The following is a 27496-nucleotide window of genomic DNA, read 5'->3' as shown; positions in this document are numbered from 1 at the left end:
TATAATCATTTTACAGCCAAACGAACTGAAGTAGAAGAAAGTGACTCACCCCCCGGGGGACCTGTCAGGTCGAGGCCAGTCCTGGGACAGGCATGTCACCTTTCTGCCTGGTTCCTTGCTTGAGTGGCTCCAATGACGGCAGGTCCTCCCTCTTGTGAATATTTTTTGTCTTTACTAAGAGGTAAGAGCCAGTGGGGCGGGTCTGCGTCTGAGTCCAGGGAAGGTCTCTGAATATTTCCATAATTATCTTTGTATGACCAAGGATTTTACAAGTTGGATAGAAAAATCTCTATTCCAGCCCCTGGCTGGACGATTCAAGTTATTTAAATTTAAAATTCGTTCTTTGAACATCTTGTCTCCCTGCCCAGCACTGATTTTTTTCCTCTTAGTCGTCAAACTCTTTAAAGCATTTTGAAGATCATAAACATCTTTTGTTGAAAAGAGAAACTAATTTACAGGAAGTAAGAAACCAGAAGAGAAGAACTGTATTCCCAGGCTCTTGGTAACTGTTTTTAAAGAGAATTAGAAACAATGCTCTGTGTCTTGACATTCACAAGAGTAACAGAGGAGAATAAAAATAATCTTTCTTCTTTTTTTAGGAAGGTGTTCACAGTGAGACTGTGCATTTCAGCCACTCACAAGGTTGTCCTGTAACCAATTCCAGGGGAGGTCCTTCCTCTTGGAAAACAGCGGGTCTCACCGAGACCCTGCAGAAGCTTTGTTGATGCCTACAAAGCAGGCGTGGATACCTCCACCAAGGGCAGTGAATGTGCCCTGCACACAGGCGGGCAGCTTGGCTGTTACAAACTCCTCCTCCCCACTGATGGGAAACTGCCCCCTCTCCCCCCACCCACTGCCCTCATCTGACCCCTTGGGCCATCCAAGAGTTACTGCCCGCCTCCTTCTCCCTGTCCCTTCTGAGTGACACTCCTCGGGCCTTGGGGCTGCTGCCTGGAATAGGGCTAGGAAGGGAGAGGGGTAGCCCCTAAGGTCATTCTCAGAAGCATGTGTCTTTTAAGCTCCTCACTTGAAAAGTGCCACGTAGTTGGTGGTCACAGACGACACACGTGTGCAATGACCACATGTAAGTGAAGAAGCCCCATAAGCTGCATCGGCCCTGAGCCCAGAGGACACCATGGAAGGAAGTCACACAGGTTTACCGTCTACATGTGAGCACCTGAGTTTAGAGCTCTCCTTCCCGAAGTGCTCTGGCCACAATGGTGCGCGCGCGCGCGTGTGTGTGTGTGTGTGTGCGCGCATGCGTGCGCACGTGTGTCCAGCCGTGTCTGACTCTTTGTGACCCCATGGACTGTGGCCCGCCAGGCTCCTCTATCCGTGGGATTTCCCAGGGGAGAACACTGGAGTGGGTTGCCATTTCCTTCTCCAGGGGATCTTCCTGAGCCAGGGATGGAAACCATGTCTCTTGCACCATCTTCTGCACTAGCAGGCATGTTCTTTACCACTTTGCCACCTAGGAAGCCCCCAAAGGGTCTACGCTGGTGGTTCATTTTAACTGAAGGTTTATAACCTGGCGGCACCTAGATGGAGTCCACACTGAAGATACAATAGATGACGTAACACACTTTTTTTTAACACACTGAGTAAACTGTCTCCAGAGACCCTCAGTCAAGAATTCATGTCCAAGTGGTTTATTAGAGGTGACTTCATGAATCACTGGTCAAGGAGAGGGTGTGACACAGGGGAGAAAGGGCAGCCAGTACAAAGTGCAGCATCAAGCAAGCAGCCAGGGGCGAGTGGACTGCAGCCCTCCAGGGTTGGAAGCCCTAAAGCTGGCGTAGACTGGCCTTGGGTCCCAACTGAGGGGCCAGGGAGCTGGGATATTTGTTCAACTCCCCCCAGGTAACTGTGGGAAGCTGCCCCTAAGGGGCCTTGGGTCACCAGCTGCTCCCATATACCCCTGTTGTGGGTAGAGTGGACTGTCAAAGCCAAAGAGAGCCCTTGGGCAAAGCTGGCAGTTGGAAATCAGGCCAGTGTGCATGGAAACACTCAGTACCCAAAGGAGACGGGAAGGACTGAACAATGTCCCCTACACCTGGTAACTCAAACCAGGACATTTTGCCTAAAGTGTGGGTGTCTTGCTTCTCTGTCACAGCGAGCTGTCATCCTCCTACACTGCTGGTGGGAATAAGCTATAGATATTAATACAATGGAATACTGCTGCTGCTGCTAAGTCACTGCAGTCGCCATAGACAGCAGCCTACCAGGCTCCTCCGTCCCTGGAATTCTCCAGGCAAGAACACTGGAGTGGGTTGCCATTTCCTTCTCCAATGCATGAAAGTGAAAAGTGAAAGTGAAGTCGCTCAGTCGTGTCCGACTCCTAGCGACCCCATGGACTGCAGCCCACCAGGCTCCTCTGTCCATGGGCTTTTCCAGGCAAGAGTACTGGAGTGGGGTGCCATTGCCTGCTCCCAATGGAATACTACTCAGCCACAAAAAAGAATGAAATAATGCCACTTGCAGTAACATGGATGTTGATCATCTTACATCATCAGATCTTCACACTAAGTGAAGTAAGCCAGAGAAAGACAAATATCATATGATATCCTTTATACATAAAATCTAAAATATGATACAATGAACTTATTTATAAAACAAACAGACTCACAAACATAGAAAACAAGCTTATGGTTATCAAAGAGGAAGTGGGGGAGGAATAAATTCACAAATTATCTGTGGGTTGACAATTATACCCTCCTGTATGGAGAAGGCGATGGCACCCCACTCCAGTACTCTTGCCAGGAAAATCCCATGGACTCCCAGCGACCCCATGGACTGCAGCCTACCAGGCTCCTCCGTCCATGGGATTTTCCAGGCAAGAGTACTGGAGTGGGCTGCCATTAAACTGGGGCCAGGGGTCTCGCTATGACAAAGCTACTATTGGAACAGGGCCCTAACCTGTCTGTGGTATTTTTATTGACAAAGAATTTGACCCACATATCCTCATCTCACCTACCTGCTAGGGCATCAGGGGCTCCATCTATATACACAAGGCTCCCCCGCAGCCCAAAGCTACTGTTTTAACCAAGGCTTCATCACGGACTCTGTTCTCAGAGCTCTAGTGCTTCCTTTTCCTTCCTACTCCCTGATTTTGATTATTTTCAATTCCTCTATGTTTCCACTAAGGTGCACAAAAGGAGCGGACAGAAGTCAAATCATTCAGCTGGCAGGCTCGTGTGTGATTTCTGGATCACAGCTCTTTGTTTTCTCTGCTTCCAATTTAGGGGGAACAAAACCAAATCAAAATCAAACCACAAAGTGTTTGTGGGGTCCTATTCCCCTACCTCCCCACTCCCTTTGCTGAACTCAGAAAGATCTGTCTACAAAAAAGTACAGAAAGAAGCACTCCTTTTTGCTCTCTGTCTCTGAAATGCTGTCTTTCCACTCAACATTCCTTTCCCCTGAAGTCCAGGCTCCCCTCTCTTAATGACAGCACCAGGCTTGAATCTCTGTTTCACTCTGCCCATCAATCACTCCCAGTGCTGCAGGGTCTTTCATCCAAACCTCTGTCATCTTCCCCCCCGTCCTCCGTGTGCACTCAGACCTGGACTGCAGCACCCTTAATGGTTTCAGCATCTCGCTGCTGTCTGTGGTCCCCACTGTCTGTCTGCTCCCCTCCATTCTCAGAGGGATTGGTCCTTTCCAGCCTCCCGCTTCCTGTTGCTGCGCTGCACAGGCAGAAACCTGCTTTTAGGAATCTAACGTCCACAGTCCCTGGATGAGTACTCAGGGCTCTTTTCCCATCTGTTTTCAGTAGTGATGTGTGTGCAGACTGGCCCTGTCCCTTCTGGAATGGAGCTCCCACAATACTAGACACTGAGAACATTGCTGATCGGCAGCCCCCTCGTCATGGTGTTTTCACACCTGACATTTGCACACTGTCACCTCCGGTCACACAGCAAACCTGGGCCAGCAAGTTGATGAGTCCAAGGCTGGTAGCCGTGGGCAGGTGAGATACTGAAGGTACGTGACTCCCGGCTCCCTGACCACCCAGGTGGGAAAACTCTCAGGTGCTGTCCTGTGCTGTCTCCCAAGGTCCTCGTGAGATGAGGCTCCAGTCGCCCCCAGGGAGCTGGCTTGATCACACAGCCTTTTCCCTCCCCCTCCTCACGACGGGCTCAGAGCTGGTGCAGAGATGTCAGCCGGGGTCTGGGTCGCTGCCTTAGCGACCTCGCTGCCTAAGCTTCAGCTCTCCCTTCTTGCTCAACCTCCTGGTGACAAGTGACCAAAGATTCTCTTTGCTGTGAATTTCCACTGCAGCCATGGGAGATCTGAACTTTGGTTTCCTCTGACCAGTTGTAATAATAATCACCCCAAACTCATGCCTGAGCCTCTCTGACTCTGGACCTTCCCTGCCCTCCTGCTAGGACATTTGGCCACTGCCTGTTTCCGCTCTGTTCAGTGGCTCCTTATTTGTACTCTGTGACATGCTGCAATATGCTGCTTTTATGTATCCAGAGAGGTCATTGCTATAACTTTCAGAGTTATAACTCTGGTGGCATGGACAGAAGCGTTTGTGACACCCACAGTAACGCATTGGGATGTCTCTGAGATATTAAAGTTTGGTCCTTATAAAACCCTTCCTTGCAATCTGCACCTGAATCCTTATCTTAGGGTCTGCTTTTGGGGGCAGCCAAACCAAGACAATCACAGTCACACACACACACACACACACACACACACACACACACACACTTTAATGGCTGCTCCCCCTTCCCTGTGTCCAGCCCCACTTTCCTGAGATCACCTCCCAGACAACAACTTCTACAAGAATCCTTGTCTCAGAGTCTGGTTCCCTATTTCTCCTAGGAATGCTGCTCACTTGGTACTGAATTCACAATTAATGGAAACACCTTTACCAACATAAAATCCACAAACATATTTTGAATAAAATTTCTCTGACCCTGTAAATAACCACTACTCTTTGTGAGCATAATTTACACTCTCCAGGTAAAAATGGAAACAACAGACCTCTACTGCAAACTGTTGCAAAAATTTGACTTACTTGAAAATGAGTTAAAATGTTACATTACTCAATGCAACAAATGATCAATCTATTTTGAACTGAGGATATAATTTTTCCTACCAGAGAATCTTTTTTTTTGGGGGGGTCCTTCACTTGCAAAATAAATTCAAAGATTAAGAAGCACACTGGATGATAAGTCCTCTCAGGATACCCACATACTGTGGTCCAGCTCTGCTCCCATGTGACCACAATTAGAGCTTTTAAGAAACTCCTCTGATTTTTCTCATCATAATCACTTGCTTGTTTCCCCCACGGTAATGAGCAATTAATCCCACATTATAAATAGGCCCTTGGATCAGTGAGGGGCTTTTATGTTGTAAGTAACAGAAAACCCAATTCTAATTGGCTTAAGAAGAAACAGTCATGTCTCCTTATAGACGGCTGATTAATTGCAAGAGGAATGATAGTAATCAAACAGTGGAAAAACCAGACAATGCCAGGACCAGGTGAGTGAGATGAATACCTCACTGAGGCCAGAGAGATGCCATGTTCCTCCAGGCCCGAGATGAACACAACATCAGTTAAAGTGCTTCCCAACAGAAGGCGGGGGATCTGAAACTTGTCATAAGGACCACATATGCTCCACCTAAGGGACAGTCAACAAAAAAACTTGCCTGGATTTTGCAAAAATATTGATGTCATGAAAGACAAGGAAAAACAGGAATCGTTCCAGATTAAAAGAGATTAAAGAGATCCAACGCTCCCAAAACTCACAATACTGGACTCAGAGAAAGAAACATGCTACAGAGGGTCCTGGGCTTACCAGGGGGCTCAGAGGCAGAAGAATCCGGTTGTCAATGCAGGAGACACAGATTTGATCCCTAGGTTGGGAAGATCCCCTGGAGGAGGAAATGGCAACCCATTCCAGTATTCTTGCCTGGGAAATCCCATGGACAGATGATCCTGGCAGGCTACAGTCCATCGGGTCTCAGAGAGTCAGACACAACTGAGCATGCATGCACGTGCACACACACACACACACACACACACACACACACACTTAGGGGGTGTTACTGGGAAAACTGATTAAAATTGGTATCTGTGGCTTAAACTACTATATCATACCTGTAAATCAAAGAGGACATGTCTTACATTTGCTCATTCTAGTTTATTTTCATTTAAAATCTTTTAGGTTAATTTTAAGCTTTTTAAAAGTTAGTTTTGAAAATTGAGACACATTACTAATACTGTAGGAACTGGTGAGGCCTTGTCTTACCACTTTCTTTGTACTGTGACTTCTTTTTGGATGTATTTTGCTAAGTGAAACTTGTTAAAATCTTTTGTTATAGTATGTGTGCTGTGTTCGGTCATGTCTGATTCTTTGTGATCCTATGGTCTGTAGCCCACCAGGCTCCTCTGTCCATGGGATTTTCCAGGCAAGAGTACTTGAGTGGGTTGCCATTTTCTAATTCAGGGGATTTTACTGATTCAAGGATTGAACTTGCATCTCCTGCTTTGGCAGGTGGATCCTTTACCACAGCACCACCTTTGTTAACTAAGACTTTTTCTTAAAAAGACTTCCTCACAATGAAAAAAAAAAAAAGATTAAGCTGCAGTCCTGGATGACAGGACTGTGGGGATGTGAGAGAAGGTCCCTGTTCTGAAGAACATTTGGAAAAGCACATGCTCAAGGGGTGTGATGTCCACTGCTCTCACCGGGCCCAGAGAGGATCCAACCGCAGGGGACAAAGTGGAACAAATTGGCAAATCAGCATAAATGGAAAATAAGGGTTCTCTGAACTACTCTTGCAAATTTCTGGAAGTTTGGAAGTATTTCAAAATCAGAACTTAAAAAACAACTGAGCAATGAAAGTGATTAGGTGACCTGGAGGGCCAAGCCAGTGGCTCCATGATTTTAGCAGGGCCCCACTTCCCTGGCTTTCTTCTGTCTCCTGATTCTACCCTTCTGGGGTCAGCACACCTGTCCTCAGAGTGACAGGTGGTGGACTGGCTGCGGGACCTCAGGCTTCACACCCTCTCAGAAGGGGAAGTGAGGGCCTTCTTTCCCGAAACTCTTCCTTCACGTTTGGAAACCCTGCTCCATCACAGAGAATCTAATCAGGCCTCCCTGGCACTTAGGACATGAAGTCCCCTTACCCACCCACTATAGCAGACACCCCAGGTCTCCTCCAGTTTCACGAAAACTTTCATTCCCATTTCCAGCTCCCCCACGAGCCCACCCTCATCTGCCACAACCCTGAATCTCTGCAACAGACCCTCTCTCTAAACCTGCCCCCTTCACCACCTGGCAAACACTTTCTGTTCCTCCAGACTTGATTCTCGAAGCACCTCTTTTGTGTGACCTTCCAGGGTCCCCCAGTGCAGGGCCTCCTCTTTCCTGGGGGTCTCGACCCTCCAACAGCCTCTCGTGACATTATGAGGCCATGTTTCTACTTATTGCCCACAGGCCCTGAGTTTCTGAAGGGCAAAGCTGGGCTATAGTCCAAGGTTCAGAAAGTGCCCACACCCCCACCACACGTGGACCCAGCATCACGCCTGCCCCGCCGACACCACGTGCTTCCTGCCCAGTAGAAACCTGTGGAATGAGTTTCATGAGTGAATCTGTGAAACTGCTTACAGCAGGGCTGGACCTGAAATAATTCACTGAAATAAAATGTTCTCCAGTAAAATACATGTTAATTAGGTTGGGTATTTTACTCTGGGAAGGAAAATTACCCTGTTATTCAAGCCACATGGAACCACTGAGAAAGGCATCATTTAGCCCATACGTGGCAAGTGCATAAGTTCTAATTTCCTGTTTTTCTCCGAGAGGCCGCCGTCCCAGCCTGGGTCGGGCAGTGCTTGATCACGGCCCAGCCTTGGCTCAAGAGAAAGACTGTCTTCAAAATATGGGGAAAAGGGAATCTCAGAAAAGCCACAAATCACAAATACCACATCATCAAACAGGAGGGACGGCCACGGTCGGCGGCCATTCTGACAGCCTTCACGCCCGGCATTAGGCCACGCCAGACACGTGGACTTGATGGTTTTGCAGCCCCTGCTACCCAGGGGAGGCCCTTTCCTGGGGCACAGAAGTGCATCACAGCTGAAAAAGCAGACCAGCTCATCAGCTAGATGACTTTTTCAGAGCAACTAGGGACTCATCCCTCTGAAAAGTCTAAACAATCCCTGCGCTTCATTCATCCTTCATTTTTAGTCAAATCATGCCTCTTAAAAACCTCCCACCGGAGGACATGGCCACAGTCACCTGCGCATCCAGAGACTGGACACCAAGGAGGACATAGCATCCTTTAGGGGGCCAAGAGCATGTGACCCGAATCTCCCTGTCAGGCGCACCAGACACAGCAAACTGAGGGGACCTTGCAAAAACCAGCCTGAGCCCCTCAGAAATGTCAGGGTCTTAAAGAGAAAGGCTGAAGACCCATTTCAGGTCGAGGGAGAAAGTACAGATTTAAATGCAATGCATGGTCCTGGACTGGATCTGAATCTAAAGAATAAAAAAGAAAATGGCTCTAAGTAGCATTCCAGGGTTAACTGGTGAAACCAGAATATGGGCTAGAGGTTAAAGTACTGGATCAACATTAGGTGTCCTGCATTTGACAACTGCACTGTGGTGACATGAGAACGACCTTGTTCTCAAGTACACACTGACATGTTAAGTAGCACACTGACTCTCAAATCACCTAGAAAAAGAAGTGCAAGTGTGTGTGTGTGTATGTGAGTGTGCATAAGACAGACAGAATGAAAACTGATGTGGGAATATGTTAAAAATGTATTAATCTGGGTAAATAAATGGCATACAAATATTCTTTGTACTACACCTGCAATGTGTATCAAGTTTGAAATCTTTTTAAAATGTGGAAGTGCGTTCCATTGCCTCATTTTGTAAAATAAAATAAATGAGATTCTTAGTGACAATGGTTTGGAACAGCTCACCATGAAACACTGGAAAACAGTTAATTAAGCAGAGAGGGTGGGAAAGCTTTATTCTATCACTTATACAAAGAGAGAAGGCAATGGCACCCCACTCCAGTACTCTTGCCTGGAAAATCCTGTGGACGGAGGAACCTGGTAGGCTGCAGTCCATGGGGTCGATAAGAGTCGGACACGACTGAGTGACTTCACTTTCACTTTTCACTTTCATTCATTGGAGAAGGAAATGGCAACCCACTCCAGTATTCTTGCCTGGAAAATCCCAGGGACGGGGGAGCCTAGTGGGCTGCTGTCTATGTGGTCACACAGAGTTGGACACGAATGAAGCCACTTAGCAGCAGCAGCAGCAGCATACAAAATAAGTTAGTCTGGCAGTACAATTTGATTGGTGAGTGGTTTTTAAACATTTGACACTTGATATAAAGTTGTATTTGTGGGTGTGTTTTATTATTCATTGTGCAATTTGACTATGCCAAACTTTTGTGTGGATCACAATAAACTGTGGAAAATTCTGAAAGAGATGGAAATACCAGACTACCTTACCTGCCTCCTGAGAAATCTGTATGCAGGTCAGGAAGAAACAGTTAGAACTGGACATGGAACAACAGACTGGTTCCAAATCCGGAAAGGAGTACATCAAGGCTGTATATTGTCACCCTGCTTAGTTAGGCTTTTGAAAGAAGAATCAGGCGTCATTTGATGTGATTTTCCTTATCTCTAGTGTCCTTGCTTCCTGCTGCTGGAAAAACAATTGGTCTGTATGCAGGTCAGGAAGCAACAGTTAGAACTGGACATGGAACAACAGACTGGTTCCAAATAGGAAAAGGAGTACGTCAAGGCTGTATATTGTCACCCTGCTTATTTAACTTATATGCAGAGTACATCATGAGAAACGCTGGGCTGGAAGAAGTACAAGCTGGAATCAAGATTGCCAGGAGAAATATCAATAACCTCAGATATGCAGATGACACCACCCTTATGGTAGAAAGTGAAGAGGAACTACAAAGCCTCTTGATGAAAATGAAAGAGGAGAGTGAAAAAGTTGGCTTAAAGCTCAACATTCAGAAAACGAAGATCATAGCATCCGGTCCCATCACTTCATGGGAAATAGATTGGGAAACAGTGGAAACAGTGGCTGATGTTATTTTTGGGGGGCTCCAAAATAACTGCAGATGGTGACTGCAGCCATGAAACTGAAAGATGCTTACTCTTTGGGAGGAAAGTTATGAACAACCTGCTGCTGCTAAGTCACTTCAGTCATGTCTGACTCTGTGCGACCCCAGAGACGGCAGCCAACCAGGCTCCCCCGTCCCTGGGATTCTCCAGGCAAGAACACTGGAGTGGGTTGCCATTTCCTTCTCCAATGCATGAAAGTGAAAAGTGAAAGTGAAGTCGCTCAGTCGTGTCCGACTCTTAGCGACCCCATGGACTGCAGCCTACTAGGCTCCTCCATCTGTGGAAATTTCTAGGCAAGAGTACTGGAGTGGAGTGCCATTGCCTTCTCCAACCTAGACAGCAATTAAAAAGCAGAGACATTACTTTGCCAACAAAGGTCTACCTAGTCAAGGCTATGGTTTTTCCAGTAGTCATGCACGGATGTGGGAGTTGGACTATAAAGAAAGCTGAGCACAGAAGAATTGATGCTTTTGAACTGTGGTGTTGGAGAAGACTCTTGAGAGTCCTTTGGCCTGCAAGGCGATCCAACCAGTCCATCGTAAAGGAGATCAGTCCTGAGTGTTCATTGGAAGGACTGATGTTGAAGCTGAAATTCCAATACTTTGGCCACCTCATGCAAAGAGCTGACTCATTGGAAAAGACCCTGATGCTGAGAAAGACTGAAGGCAGGAGGAGAAGGGGACAACAGAGGATGAGATGGTTCGATGGCATCACTGACTCAATGGACATGAGTTTGGGTAAACTGCAGGAGCTGGTGATGGACAGGCAGGCCCGGCATGCTGCAGTTCATGGGGTCGCAAAGAGTCGGACACGACTGAGTGACTGAATTGAACTGAATATTTAAGTGATGCTAACAGCTTTAAGATGGGACCATACACCTCACTGCCTGCTAGCATTCCTTCCATCACGTCCTCGTCTCCTTTTCAGAAGTTAACAGAATCCTGCTGTGATTGCACAAGTTTATATTCTCACCAACAATGTACAAGATGAAGGGTCTTCAAAAAGCTAAAATTAGAACTACCATATGACCCAGCAGTTCCACTCCTGGATATATATTGCCCCAAATCCTCACTAATTCAAAAATATATATGCACTCCAATGTTCATAGCAGCATTATTTACAATTGCCAAGATATGGAAGCAACCAGTGTGTCTATCAACAGATGAATGGATAAAAAAGATATGATACACACACACACACATAATGGAATATTACTCACTCATTTCAAAAAAGAATGAAAATTTTCCACCTGCACCAACATGGAAAGATGAAGACAGATGAACTTAGAGGGCATTGTGCTTAGTGAAGTAAGTTAGACAGAGAAAGACAAATACTATATGATATTACTTATATGTAGAACCTAAAACATACAACAAACTAGTGAATATAACAAAAAGAAACAGACTCACAGATATAAAGAATAAGGTAGTGGTCACCAAGAAGAAAGCAATGGCACCCCACTCCAGTACTCTTGCCTGGAGAATCCCATGGACGGAGGAACTTGGTAGGCTGCAGTCCATGGGGTCCCTGAGAGTCAGACACGACTGAGCGACTTCACTTTCACTTTTCACTTTTCACTTTCATGCATTGGAGAAGGAAATGGCAACTCACTCCAGTGTTCTTGCCTGAAGAATCCTAGGGACGGGGGAGGCTGGTGGGCTGCTGTCTATAGGGTAGCACAGAGTCGGACATGACTGAAGCGACTTAGCAGCAGCAGCAGCAGTGGTTACCAATGGGGAAAGGGAAGAAGGGAGGGGCAACATAGGGATACAGAGGCACAAACTATTAGGTATAAATAAGCTACAAAGAGAAGGCAATGGCACCCCACTCCAGTACTCTTGCCTGGAAAATCCCATGGACGGAGGAGCCTGGTGGGCTATAGTCCATGGGGTCGCTAAGAGTCGGGCACGACTGAGTGACTTCACTTCCACTTTTCACTTTTCACTTTCATGCATTGGAGAAGGAAATGGCAACCCACTCCAGCGTTCTTGCCTGGAGAATCCCAGGGATGGGGGAGCCTGGTGGGCTGCCATCTATGGGGTCACACAGAGTCGGACATGACTGAAGCGACTTAGCAGCAGCAGCAGCAAGCTACAAAGATACATTGCACAACATGGGAATATAGCCAATATGTCTTAATAACTATAATGGATTAAAATCTTTAAAATAGTGAATCATTATACCGTATACCTGTGACATATAATATTGTATCTCAACTGTACTTCCAAAAACAAAAACAAAATAAAAAAAGAAGTTACAAGAATTCTAAACTTAGTGTTCATCAGTCCCCTATATTTCTTTACATGTCTGCTACATTTATGTGCATGTGTACATTTTGTCATATTTTTTTTAAATACAACTTTTAAAAAGAAAGTTGAATTCAGTTTGTGTAACCCCTGAGGGACCGTCAAGGAATATTACAGTTTCAGGTATTTTAATCTTAGAACCATTGGATGGGCTAATCTCTTAGGCTCTTTAGAGATAGTTACCTAGTGACCATGATTTCACACTTCTCGCAAATAACTTGAACACCATGAAATAGTCCATAAAACATGGATCATACCTACAACAACGTCCTGGAACCAGAAAATACCAGTGAGCAGTAGTGACTTAGCAATCTCTTCCTCACTTTGTCTTCAGTGCCTGCAACCACACCATGTTATTAGATTGAAATTCACCGTGGCTGGAGCATTTATACCACAGAAATAGGCAAGAACTGCAGGCAGGGGTGTTGTAAACACAGCAAAACACTGAAGGCACTCAGATCTAAGGCATCTTGGATGTAAAGCAACAAAGTTTTTCAGCTAACCTTTCAGATATTCAAAAGGGGGGAAAAAAAGGAAAAATGAAGAACTAAACTTTGTTAAAGATTAAGATTTCACAGCCCAGACAGACTAGTATAGAAAATGTCAAAGTGAATTCAGATGATAATTTAAGAAAATACTGTGCAAAACATCTGGATATAATCATCCAAAGTAATTTACAAATTACATTTTGTCCAGTAGAGAACAAGATTATCTCTTTAACAATTCTTGCCCTGAGGAAATACCTCCTCCTATAAAGAAAGATATAAGCATCTGAATGCAGAGTTCCAAAGGATAGCAAGAAGAGATAAGAAAGCCTTCTTCAGCAATCAATGCAAAGAAATAGAGAAAAACAACAGAATGGGAAAGACTAGGGATCTCTTCAAGAAAATCAGAGATACCAAAGGAACATTTCATGCAAAGAGGAGCTCGATAAAGGACAGAAATGGTATGGACCTAACAGAAGCAGAAGATATTAACAAGAGATGGCAAGAATACACAGAAGAACTGTACAAAAAAGATCTTCACGACCCAGATAATCACGATGGTGTGATCACTGACCTAGAGCCAGACATCCTGGAATGTGAAGTCAAGTGGGCCTTAGAAAGCATCACTACGAACAAAGCTAGTGGAGGTGATGGAATTCCAGTGGAGCTATTCCAAATCCTGAAAGATGATGCTGTGAAAGTGCTGCACTCAATATGCCAGCAAATTTGGAAAACTCAGCAGTGGCCACAGGACTGGAAAAGGTCAGTTTCATTCCAATCCCTAAGAAAGGCAATGCCAAAGAATGCTCAAACTACCACACAATTGCACACATCTCACACGCTAGTAAAGTAATGCTCAAAATTCTCCAAGCCAGGCTTCACCAATATGTGAACCGTGAACTTCCTGATGTTCAAGCTGGTTTTAGAAAAGGCAGAGGAACCAAAGATCAAATTGCCAACATCCACTGGATCATCGAAAAAGCAAGAGGATTCCAGAAAAACATCTATTTCTGCTTTATTGACTATGCCAAAGCCTTTGACTGTGTGGATCACAATAAACTGTGGAAAATTCTGAAGAGATGGGAATACCAGACCACCTGATCTGCCTCTTGAGAAATCTGTATGCAGGTCAGGAAGCAACAGTTAGAACTGGACATGGAACAACAGACTGGTTCCAAATAGGAAAAGGAGTACGTCAAGGCTGTATATTGTCACCCTGCTTATTTAACTTATATGCAGAGTACATCATGAGAAATGCTGGACTGGAAGAAACACAAGCTGGAATCAAGATTGCCGGGAGAAATATCAATAACCTCAGATATGCAGATGACACCACCCTTATGCCAGAAAGTGAAGAGGAACTAAAAAGCCTCTTGATGAAAATGAAAGAGGAGAGTGAAAAGGTTGGCTTAAAGCTCAACATTCAGAAAACAAAGATCATGGCATCCGGTCCCATCACTTCATGGGAAATAGATGAGGAAACAGTGGAAACAGTGTCAGACTTTATTTTTCTGGGCTCCAAAATCACTGCCGATGGTGACTGCAGCCATGAAATTAAAAGACGCTTACTCCTTGGAAGGAAAGTTATGACCAACCTAGATAGCATATTCAAAAGCAGAGACATTACTTTGCCAACAAAGATCCGTCTAGTCAAGGCTATGGTTTTTCCTGTGGTCATGTATGGATGTGAGAGTTGGACTGTGAAGAAAGCTGAGCACTGAAGAACTGATGCTTTTGAACTGTGGTGTTGGAGAAGACTCTTGAGAGTCCCTTGGACTGCAAGGAGATCCAACCAGTCCATTCTGAAGGAGATCAGCCCTGGGATTTCTTTGGAAGGCATGATGCTAAAGCTGAAACTCCAGTACTTTGGCCATCTCATGCAAAGAGTTGACTCATTGGAAAAGACTCTGATGCTGGGAAGGATTGGGGGCAGGAGGAGAAGGGGACGACAGAGGATGAGATGGCTGGGTGGCATCACTGACTCGATGGACGTGAGTCTGAGTGAACTCTGGGAGTTGGTGATGGACAGGGAGGCCTGGCGTGCTGGGATTCATGGGGTCGCAAAGAGTCGGACATGACTGAGCGACTGATCTGATCTGATACCTTTAGACCCGGAGAAGGCAATGGCACCCCAGTCCAGTACTCTTGCCTGGAAAATCCATGGACAGAGGAGCCTGGTAGGCTGCAGTCCATGGGGTCGCTAAGAGTCGGACACGACTGAGTGACTTCACTTTCACTTTTCACTTTCATGCATTGGAGTAGGAAATGGCATCCCACTCCAGTGTTCTTGCCTGGAGAATCCCAGGGATGGGGGAGCCTGGTGGGCTGCCGTCTATGGGGTCGCACAGAGTCAGACACAACTGAAGCGACTTAGCAGCAGCAGCAGCATACCTTTAGACCAGAGCTCTCTGGATCACTTATCTAGACCATCTCTAATTCCTGAAACCAAAACAAAAGGGAAGGAAGACTTAAAAAAATTTTTTTTCCAACTGTTATTTACAATTAGAGTTTTATATTGTGATATCCGATTCATAAGTTTGGAAAACAAAACTATAACATCTTTTGGGTCTATTTGGATATATGTATGTCTCAGTGTGTGTCTTTGTTTTTGGATATTGTTGGGATTGGTTTGTAAATGAGCTCTAATCTAATTGGCCTAAAGAAAAATAAGCACTTACAAATCAAATAATTCTAAATACAAGAGAAATTAACCTAAATGAATTTCAGGTTCACGTGAATTGGGAAATAATCAGTATTAAATACCTGGTTTTAATGTTTGTTTGTTGATCTAATATAGACATGTCTAAGAGTCATTAACATTAAGCATAAAATTTCCATTGGCCTAGGTTTAATATAAGTTACATATTGTTATTTTGGGCTTTCTTGGTAGTTTAGACAGGAAGGAATTCACCTGCAATGTGGGAGACTTGGGTTCGATCCTTGGGTTGGGAAGATGTCCTAGGGGAGGGCATGGCAACCCACACCAGTTATTTTTGCCTGGAGAATCCCATGGACAGAGGAGCCTGGTGGGCTACAGTTAATGGGGTCACAAAGAGTCAGACACGACTGAGTGACTAAGCACAGCACACAGTAGGGAACAACTCCCAGAGGCATGGAGACTGATTGCCCTGCAGGACAGTAACTACTTTGGTCTCTAAAATTGTGAGCCTATTTTAGCAGCTTTGCTTTTAATTGATTATATATACATCAGTCTCCACTTTTTTATAGGTAAGAAGTAGGTTTATTTAGAGAGAAACTCATTCCACAGACAGAGTGTGGGACATCTCAAAAGGCTAGAGTGGTGTCCTGTGAATTACCTTGGCCATCTTGCTGATGCTTTCTAAACCAGTGAAGTAAATCTTTAGGTCATGCATCTTCAATGTCTGCAAAAGCGCTATATTTTAAAAACTCTTTAACGATCACACTTTGACAAAGGAGATACGGGCTGAAATTAAAGACTTCGGTCACTTTTCCTTCTTGTCAAATTCATGGCTGTCAGCCTTGAGGAGGAGAGACTTTGGACACACGAGGAAGGAAAGATTCAAAAGGCACCGAGTTGGATAGCTGGTCGCCTTATTCATCAGAGCCAAGCCTCATAGTTCTCGAAACGTAACCGAGTCTGGTTATAATAAGAACCAAAAAAAATCTTAACCACAGACAGATAGATGTTTTGCCAAAAGCCTGGTGCCTCTCTGGGCAAATTTCACCAAACAACTTTAGGGAAGTTCAGCTTTTCACTCCCCGATCCAGAAGAGGACACGAACCCTGTAAACTAAACAGTGACACCAAGATGGTCCATAGGCAGCGTGATGTCAATAGGAACAGTTCCTGCTTGTTAGGAGCTGGCGGGGTTCTGTTATTGTTGTTATTATCTGGCCCCCTCTTCTAGGAACCTTTAGATGTTTTCCTATTGACTTCACTCATTTTTTTCCCCTTTTTCCCCTTTTCTGGCCATACCATATGTCAGGCAGGATCTTAGTTCCCAACCCAGGGATGGAACTCATGGCCCCTGCGGTGGAAGCCTGGTGTCCTAACCACTGGACATCCAAGGAATTCCCTCATTAAATGTTAACACCACAGATATACTGTATATTTATTTATATGTCAGATGTGAAAAAGCAAGTGAGTTCCAGAAAAACATCTATTTCTGCTTTATTGACTATGCCAAAGCCTTTGACTGTGTGGATCACAATAAACTGTGGAAAATTCTTCAAGAGATGGGAATACCAGACCACCTGATCTGCCTCTTGAGAAATTTGTATGCAGGTCAGGAAGCAACAGTTAGAACTGGACATGGAACAACAGACTGGTTCCAAATAGGAAAAGGAGTACGTCAAGGCTGTATATTGTCACCCTGCTTATTTAACTTATATGCAGAGTACATCATGAGAAATGCTGGACTGGAAGAAACACAAGCTGGAATCAAGATTGCCGGGAGAAATATCAATAACCTCAGATATGCAGATGACACCACCCTTATGCCAGAAAGTGAAGAGGAACTAAAAAGCCTCTTGATGAAAGTGAAAGAGGAGAGTGAAAAAGTTGGCTTAAAGCTCAACATTCAGAAAACAAAGATCATGGCATCCGGTCCCATCACTTCATGGGAAATAGATGAGGAAACAGTGGAAACAGTGTCAGACTTTATTTTTCTGGGCTCCAAAATCACTGCCGATGGTGACTGCAGCCATGAAATTAAAAGACGCTTACTCCTTGGAAGGAAAGTTATGACCAACCTAGATAGCATATTCAAAAGCAGAGACATTACTTTGCCAACAAAGATCCGTCTAGTCAAGGCTATGGTTTTTCCTGTGGTCACGAATGGATGTGAGAGTTGGACTGTGAAGAAGGCTGAGCACTGAAGAATTGATGCTTTTGAACTGTGGTGTTGGAGAAGACTCTTGAGAGTCCCTTGGACTGCAAGGAGATCCAACCAGTCCATTCTGAAGGAGATCAGCCCTGGGATTTCTTTGAAAGGAATGATGCTAAAGCTGAAACTCCAGTACTTTGGCCATCTCATGCAAAGAGTTGACTCATTGGAAAAGACTCTGATGCTGGGAGGGATTGGGGGCAGGAGGAGAAAGGGACGACAGAGGATGAGATGGCTGGATGGCATCACTGACTTGATGGACGTGAGTCTGAGTGAACTCCAGGAGTTGGTGATGGACAGGGAGGCCTGGCGTGCTGGGATTCATGGGGTCGCAAAGAGTCGGACATGACTGAGCGACTGATCTGATCTGATCTGATCTGATGTATTTCTGTGATTTATACACAAAAACAGTAGGATTTTGAGACTTCCCTGGTGGTCTGGTGGTTAAGACCCCACATTTCCAAGGCAGGGAACTTGGGTTTGAGTGCAGCCAGCAAGAAAAAAAATTTTAAGTAGGATTTTAAAATTCACCGCCCCTCCCCCAATATCCCATTTACTGTGAAATGGGCTTCGTGAACTTGACAGCTGCTGAGTTTGAGCTGTCAGTAGGGAAGTTCAGGAGTCAGGTGCTTCAACTGACCTGGCATTTCATGGGTGGATACACGTGGGAGTGGTCAGCATATACACATGCTATGGATTGAATTTTGCCCCTTGAATCCATATGCTGAAGCCCTAATCCCATGTATGTCAGAAGGTGGCTGTATTTGGAGACAGACATTTACAGAGGTAACTGGGTTAAAGTGAGGTTGTTAGGTCAGCCCCAAGGCAATATGTCTGGTGCCATTATAAGAGACCGTTAGGATACATAGAGATACCAGGGATGCACACACAGAAAAGACCATGTGAAGCAGCAGGGGGAGGGTGACCGTGTGCACACACCAAGGAGAGACGTCTTGGAGGAATCCAATCCCACCAGTACCTTGACTCTGAACATCCAGCCCCCAGAACTGCAAGAAAAGTAATGCATGTTGCTTAAACCACTCAGTCCGTCTATGGCAGCCCTCACTACCACAACATGGTAGCTGTCGTCATGGACCAGAAAGATCTACCTGGGAGCCGAGCAATCTCAAGACTTTGAGACTGTTCTGTGGAGCCAATGCTGCCAAGTGGGCAGAAAGGACAAGGCCTAGAAGCTTCCTGTTGGGTGTAGCAACATGAAGGAGGAGCTAAAAAATGGGAGGGAAATGGAAACGTCAGCCTTTTACACATATTATTTTCCTCGACCTTCTTGTCCATCTTGGGATGGAGGTACCATCTACAATTAATGACTGCTACAGCTATGACTGGGCTTCCCAGGTGGTGCTAGTCGTAAAGAACACACTTGCCAATGCAGAAGATGTAAGAGACATGGGTTCAATCCCTGGATCAGGAAGATCCCCTGGAGGAGGGCATGGCAACCCACATCAGTATTCTTGCCTGGAGAATCGCACAGACAGAGGAGCCTGGAGGGCTACTGTCCATTGGGTCGCAAAGAGTTGAACACAACTGAAGCAACTTAGTATGCAAGCACAGAGCTATGATGGAAACCAGGTGTGTTTGACTCCTAAGAGGCCCCTCCCTCTATGGCACCTTCTATTCTGTTCCTGAGGGTGAAGGCCCAAGGCTGTCAGTGTCTCTGCAGCCTCTGTCAGCTCAGCCCCCTGGAAAGTGAGTGGCTCCTTCATTTCCTGTCCCTACCAGTTACTGTCCCCTAGGAGACTCAGCTCCATTCCAGTTGTCCCAACATTCTAAGGATGAAAGCCCTGGGAGCGCCTTGTGTGTGGCTGGACCACACTGACTCCCTCCTAAGCCTGCAGTCGCACCCTCTCCCAGCTCCTGGTGACTGCGTTTCAGCCTCCTCACCAGCAATGCACCCAAGCCAGTTGAGCTCCCTGTCCACCTGCACCCCTGTCTCCATCTGATATGCCAACTGGAAGAGTGCCTTTTGCTGGACACAGATGGTGAAGGGCCATGAGACACCCGGGTGGCGGAAAACCCCTGGCTGCAGTCGATGCGGTCACGTTTCTCACTCAACAGTCAACATTCAGTTTTCCCCTTTGGCCCCTTTGGTCCTACTGTCCCCTCTTGGCTGCCAGGAGGGCAGCTTCGAAGGCCTCTGGAGTGTATGTCCACTCAATCCTGCCTGCCTGTATGTAAGTTCCCCAGGACAAGCTTCACAGCTGTATTTTATGGAGCTGCCTGCTCCACTTCTCAGTCTCAGAAGTCCCTCTCAGTTCAGAGTGTATTATTCCACATCTCCATCTCCCAGCACCTGGCATGGTGGGGTGCTCCCACGTCTCCCCAAGATAGTCCTGCAGCTGCCACAGCCTCCAGGGACCCTCTCCCAGCTCTGGGGTCTGAACTCAGCAGCTTCGACCTGCTCTTGATCCACTTTGAGACACAGAGTCGACAGCAGTGGTCCCGCCTTCTTCCTGCATGGCCTGTGGCTTCTGCCAACTTCCTCCTGGCTCTGCCCACAGCCTGGGCAGCTCCACCCCAGTTTTGCCAGGGTCTAATTATGAGAAGCAGACCTAAACATTCATCCTGGTCTGTAGGAAAACAGATGAGATCATGGAACTATTGACATTGATCTTTTTTTAGGAAAACTTATGAAGAATAGGGGAGGAGTCAGAAGATTAGGATTGGGAAAATGTTATTTCAAGGGGAGATTTTATTTCCCAAATATGGTCAAGAAAGAAATATTAAGCTAGTGGGTTGTGCAGAACAGTGATGCCCTGGAGACACGAGCATGCTGCCCCTAAAACACGAAGCTCTTGACGTTTTAGTATTTCTCAGCAATAGGGCAGGGGCTATGTTTGACTTCATGAAGGAGTCTGACAAGCCTCTCAAAATATTCTAAGAGATGCAATGTGGGTGGGATGGCAATACAGTCTGCTAACCTAACCACAAAGCCTCTAGAATACATCTATTCTTCATGTCCTTGGACCAAAACCTAACAGTGTTGGGTCTCTTTCTGCTTCATTTCTGCCAATCAGCTGGATTCATCTTCGCAACTTAACCTCTGGAATACTTCCAGCCTCATGTAGATTCAGCTTGACCCAACTTTCATTCTCCCCTTGGAAGAAAATACATTGAACTCGGCATGCAACTGAAGTGTTGAGAGAAATCAGAGAATGGCAATGACAGGCAGGCAAAGATTTTTTAATAGGATACAAAGAGCAAGTGCATGCAACCATCTCCATAGAACATTTAAAAGGGGCAACCATTCAAAAAGGGATAAAGTAGACTTCATTAAAATGAAAAACTTTGAAAATTAAAAAAATTAAAAATTGGTCTAACGAAACACATTATTAAAAAGCAAATATACAAAGAACTTATACTCAGAATATGTTTTTTAAAAACCCTGAAAACCAGTAAGAAAAAAGACAAAATGAATTTTTTAAAGGAGCAAAAGGTTTTAACATAATCCTTCACGAAAGAGACTATGCAAATCTAAAGCACATGAAAAGGTGTTCAATGCTATTACTCCTAAGGAAAATCAGAATTAAAACCAAAACAAGATACATCCATGTAAGCAGTTGAACAGATAAAATTTAAAATCATATCAAGTCTTCCAACAATAAGGAGCAACTGGAAGTCTCCTGCATTGTTGGAAGGAGTAAAATTTGGTTCAATCACGCTGGGAACCTGGAATATCTACTAATATTTATGCTCACTCTGTAACAAGGAGTTCTAGGTCTAGGTATACCTCTAGGAAGGGGCTTCCTAGGTGGCACTAGTGGTAAAGAATCTGCCTGCCAATGCAGGAGACATAGAGACTCAGGTTCAATCCCTAGGTTGGAAAGATCCCCTGGAGGAGGGCATGGCAACTCACTCCAGTATGGACAGAGGAATCTGGCGGGCTATGGTCCATAGGATTGCAAAGAGTCGGACTTGGCATGCATCTAGGATAAATGAGTGTACACGCCGACAAAAAGACGAGAATATCCATGGCAGCCTGATTCACAGTAGCGCAAACTTCTAACAACTTAAATATCCACAAACAGGAAAATGGATAAACAAATGATGTTATTCATACTAAGAATAAGTGTTCAGGGATTAAAAGGAATAGATTGTTGATACAGAGCAAAAGAAGCCAGTCAGAAAAGTGTATATACTTTATGCCACAAATCAGGCAAAACCAAACTATGGTGACAGCTATCAGAGTATCGGCTACTCTTATTTGGGAATAATATTGACAAAAACCATCTGATATGATGGAGACATAAGAGATGTGGGTTCTCTTACAGCTGTTGGTTCTCTCATGTCTCCCACGTCTCCACAGTGCTTTGTGGACTGAAACGTTGAGGCTACAGGTGTGTGAGAGAAAAGTTCACTAAGCTGCATATATAAGATTTTTCTTTTATTGTACGAAATTATGTCTCAATAAATATAATTGTTTTTTTTAATGAGGGCAGATAGAGGCTAAGATACTCCAGGAAAGGCCTTAAAAATACAAAAGCAGTCTCTCTTCCTATTTCTTCTTTACTAGCCATCCTGCAGAGTCTAGAATCACTCCATTTGGGGTCCTAGACCCACTTCTTTTTTTTTTCTCATATCACTGCCAACTATGAATCTTTTATTCTAGCTCTAATAAATTTCTTGCCACTATACAAAATGTGAAAATACCATGAGTCCACCTTTTTTTTATTCTTACTGAGATTGCCTATATCTTTTTAAAATTTATTTTTAATTTTATATTGGAGTATAGTTGATTTACAATGTTGTGTTAGTTTCAGGTGTGCAGCAAAGTGGTTCAGTTATACATTCTTTTTCATATTATTATATCCATTCTTTTTCATATTCTTTTCCCATTTAGATTATTACAGAATATTGAGTAGTGTTCCCTATTTCTGTTGACCAATAACTGGAATGCTTCAGTGGAGAAATGCTAAATGTGACAGCCTCTAAGCCACCGGCGATCGCAGACGGTCCATGGTTTCACACACTACCCAGTACACTGAACGCTGCCAGTTAAATCATCCCATCACACTTTCTTATCCTTTAGAATTCATTTCAATTTTATTGAAGGAGGTCTCAAACCAGAAGGCTTATCTAGACATATGATGCTATTATATATTATTTTTCTGTATACATTAAAAAAATAAGGAAAATAATTGGTTGATATAGTCCTAAAACTCCTTCATAGACCGAATCTGGTCTTTCAAGAGCATCACTGTGCAGGACCTTTTAAAAGAGTGCTCCCCACTCTACTCTGTGGGAATTTCTCCCCAGCCTTTGCCACCAACAGCGCATGTCTGATGCTGGTATTTTCTTTATCTCACAGGAGGAATCAATGAAAGGTTTTCATATGACAATCTAAATTCTTATTACTTCCTCGAATGGTCCTGAAATGCTATCTGGACTGAAATGCTGAGGCTCCAGGTGTCCACTTAGACCCCCAAGAATAACAAGCAGGTTTGCCCACAACCAGGAAAGGATGACCACTCCACGTTCACGTGGCCTGCAGGGACTACAAGATGCCCCCAACCTGTGATACTCACAATTTCAGAGACATAAATGAATATATAAAGTATCTCATTCTAAGTCATGGTCAGTGACTGACTGACTGGAGGGTTTTGCAAACACCTTAATTCTCAACAGGATGATCAGCCTGAGGTCACAGAAGAGTCATTTCATTTGTATCTCTAAAACTACCATCCAGTTGTACCTAAAGAAAAAGTGGAGATTGAGAGTGACCTGAGCAGGGGTTTCAAAAGGGTAGGACAAAAAATAAGTTGACCACACTACTCCCACCTAAAGGGAGGTGGCCTCCTGGTACCTGTCATGGGTATTTTCCTGTAGAGGAGGTGGACACCTCCAGGAACCAGACCTGTATCCTTCAAGCCATTCAGATCATCCCACCGTGCCCCTTGCCCAGTCTCCACGCTCATAAGCACAATTTGAATTATGACTTGGTGCTGTAAGTAGGTTTCCTAGAAGAAAAGGACACACTGAGTGGATGGTGAGAATTACTGATCCACAGCATATCCCTCTTTCTCATTGCAAATCCATCTGCTGGCACCTTGGTTCATGTGACAACTGTGAGTTAGGTCAGTTAGCAGGAGTCCATGTGAGCTGCAATCACCACCTGGACATGCTGGCAGAAAGCAACTGGATCCAGCTATCCACCGCCCCTCCCCGCCTCCCCCCCCCAGTCTTCATGCCTTTCTTCATCTGTACCCTCTGCTACGTGACCTTGCAGGTCCCCCCAGGAGAGGCAGAGCATACTTCCCTGCCCCCATGACACTGGGCTTGGCTGTGTGACATGCTTTGTCCAACAGGATCAGTGACGTGGGCAGCAGCTTCACAAGTACTTGGGCAGCAGGATTTGCGCCCTGTCTCTGTCACCACAGGAGGACCCATCTCAGACAGCCCAGGAGGCTGAGACACATGTGCACCTGAACCAGCCCAGGCCTGGGATCCAGACACAGACGAGCTCCAGCCAACTCACAGACGTAAGCATGAGAAGGAAATGCTTGTGGTCATGAGCCTCGAGTTTGGGGCGCTTTGTTAAGCAGCACCATTGAAGATGACAGCTGACTGATGCACATTTCCAGCCAGTCTCACTGTAGCTGTCACAGTGCCATCAATGACGTGCAGTTATCCCATCTGGAGCTCTTGGGAGCCCAGGGCTCCTGTCCCTCTGGGTCTAGGGCAGCTGGGTAGGCCTCCCTGGGGCTGGGACTTCTTCCAACCCTCTTCAACTGTCCTTGTCTCCAAGCTTCACCTGTGTCTGGGAACCCAAAACTGCAAATCCTTCTTCCCTCCCTTGAACTGAACCTCCCTTGGCCCAGTATCACCTTTGCAGCATCTAGACCTCTTCCCCCAAACCCACCTTGTCTGCTTCAAGGCTTTCTATCTGACCCCCTTGCTCCACAATCTTCTGCCCCTGCCCTGGTCCCCAGCTGGCTTGGAGGTCACTGTCAGAGTGCAGTGCCAATGGGATATACATATAATGCTGTATAATGGGATATACGGCACCAGGGGCGAGCATCAGGTGAGAAAAGTGCAGGGAGTATCTTTGCTGAATTCAGGTCCCCCCACCCGACCTCCTAGTAGCCTGTGCTGCACTTTTAGCCACATCTAGGACTATGTTGCTGCAAACAGAAGGCAAGATGACACAGGGGCCAAATGGCCTGTGAGAACCGTAGACTACATCACCGATGACCATGTGTGCTACGTCCCCCGTCCGGAATCCAGCCAGAGTCCACACTGACGAAGAGATGTACAACATTTCTCCTTACAAACCATCACCCTTAGGAGAAACGACAGCTTCCCCGGAGCCAGACGGATATTTGGAGACAGAGAACAGCCCCGACCTCCTCGGGGGCCTCACTCGATTCTGTGCTGGGCAAAAAGGAGGGCTGGGGGATGGGGCTAGACCTGCTCAGAAAAAGACATGGGGAAGGTCCTCGCAATGTTAGTTTATGGGGAAGGTCATCAATGATGTAGGGTTAAAGCAAAGGTCAACAGCCTCTGTCCTTGGGCTCATTTTCCCAAGGGGCCAGGCTCACAGCTCTCCAGGGATGCCGTGTCCACAGCATGGCCACTTTCAGAGAACGCTGAAATTTACTTTAATGAGAACAGTCACTTGTATAAAATCCAACACAGAGGCAGGAGGAGATGCAGGAAAAAGGGACTTGTTCCTTTCCGATAAATCACAAGGAACAAAGAGGGAAAACTTGGATCTCTAAAAAACTGTTTTGTTTTGTTTTTTTTTTTCCCTAGCCTCATAGATGAAACTTCACATTTTCTGGAGGTTGCTGTTTTGCGGCATTAAGAGACTTGTATTTTAATATAAAAACCACACAACCCTTGCTTTTTCTGTGCTGTGCCATTATCTGACTCTTGGCAGACTTCAAATTCTTCCTTTTAAAATGATTTCCTTTTGGAGGTCAGCTGAAAGGCCGGCTCAAGCACCACATTGATAGAACTGAGCTCTTAAAAGCAGCCATTATGGGTCCCAGTAGAAAAACACTCCGTGGTGCCAGCCTTCCGAGACATCAGGCCTCAAACGTGGCTTTGTGTCAACGCAGCTGGATCCACAGGCGAAAAGTTAAAAGACTGATTTAAAAATGTTTCCACTTCTGGAGAGGGAGGCCCCTCTCCCTGCAACTGTGATGCCGAACACAAGCAAAGAGCTGGGCTAGAAGGCTGTTCCACCAGGGCAGCCGTGGACCGAACTTCCATGCCCAGAGCTTGACTTGTCTTCCAGCCTCTCTCCTTATATCCTGGTGGGCAGGCGGCACCCACAAGTGCCCTGAGAGCTGGTGAGCATCACAGTCCAGAAGGAAAAGTCACACTTTTCTGATTGTTAATATTTCATTGACAAAATCTTAAAACCGTTTATTCTGCAGGCAGGACAAGCTCATCGGGAACCAGAATTTTTTTTTTTTTTTTTTTTAACTGGCAGGCAGCTTTAATACAGCCTAAGATTTTAATACCTGCTGAATTCTCTTAAAACTTCTCCCAGGAGCTTGACTTTTCTCTCTGCACGGTACTCCCTAAGGTAAGGACCGTCGTACAGACTGAATGAACAATAAGACAGGAGTCACAGATACCTAGGGCAAAAGCCAAATTATTTGGATGATTTAAATGGTTGACCACTGGTGAAGAACTGAAAAATTGGTTTCACTCTTGTTAATAGAGAAACGGAGGCATGTCAACGTGAGTAGGAGTTTACTGGAGCAAAAAGAGATTCAAATTGAGCAGCACTCAGTCTGAAAGGTAGAAGGAGCTCCCAGGAGCTGCACAAAATGAAAGACTTCCCCAGGCAGAGGGAGTGGGATCCAGGAAGTTATACCAGGTAAAAAGGTGGGATGGTTACGGCAAAGTCATTTCCTTTGGGGGACAGCAGTGGTCTATCAGGCAGGCGACCTCACTGCCCCTGATCACATGATTCCTGAGTGTGACTGGTTTAAGATTCCATTTCTGGGAGAGCTGAAACTGTCATGAACTCGGTTTGGTGAAGTAGGGCTTAGCATCAGCAACTGCACTTGGGGGCCGGTTGTCTTATTTTTAATACTCAACGTGGGAAGAGGATTGTCACTGATTGGTAGGGACAGACCACTCATCTTTGACTCTTTTTAAGTTAGCTCTTTAATATATGTATGCAAAAGTATGCCAATTATACACAAACAGCCTGAGGAATTTTCAGAAAGTTAGCACACCTGTAAGCCAGCACGCAAATCAAGAAACAGAATGCCACCAGTCCCCTCAGAGGCACCTTCATCCTCTCCTTCCCCCTGGCTTTTATCTTCTCAGGCAGGCATCAGCAAATCCATCCCTGACTGTCTGTGTAAAAAAAGTTTTACTGGAATACAACCACACCCATTCACTTACATATCATCTATATCACCATGAAAGACATGGTGAGTAGTTGCCAGCAAAGACCTATGGCCTGAGGAGCCTAAAATATTTACTATCTGGACCTAGAAAAAGTTCAAAGACCATTGTTGTAGGGTGGCACTGTCCAGTAGAATATGTAATTTTAAGTTTTCTAATAGCCAGATCAAAAAGTAAAAGTGGCCAGAAGATCTCAGTTGACATTTCTCCAAAGAAGACATACAGATGACCAATGGGCCCATGAAAAGATGATCAACATCACTAATTATTAGAGAAATGCAAATCAAAACTATCAACCAATACAAGGAGGTATCACCTCACACTGGTCAGAATGGTC

At 45.3% G+C, this 27496-nt stretch overlaps 1 protein-coding gene across 9 annotated transcripts in view; it reads right to left on the bottom strand.

Annotated features, from left to right (window-relative positions):
- Positions 1–27496, bottom strand: part of RIN2 (Ras and Rab interactor 2) — a 208165-nt gene that overhangs the window by 110191 nt on the left and 70478 nt on the right. The window contains exon 3 of one of the 9 annotated variants that reach the window (XM_059892716.1): positions 50–27496. This exon is cut by the window's right edge and continues 13410 nt beyond it. The exons of the other annotated variants lie outside the window; for them this stretch is intronic. The gene's annotated coding sequence lies outside the window, so the exon portion shown is untranslated. The remainder of the gene's footprint in view (positions 1–49) is intronic. 9 annotated transcript variants of the gene reach the window in all.

Source organism: Bos taurus, chromosome 13, assembly GCF_002263795.3.
Source record: "Bos taurus isolate L1 Dominette 01449 registration number 42190680 breed Hereford chromosome 13, ARS-UCD2.0, whole genome shotgun sequence".
NCBI lineage: Eukaryota > Metazoa > Chordata > Mammalia > Artiodactyla > Bovidae > Bos > Bos taurus.
Note: the sequence above shows the minus strand (reverse complement) of the source record. Positions and strands in the feature narration are given on the sequence as shown.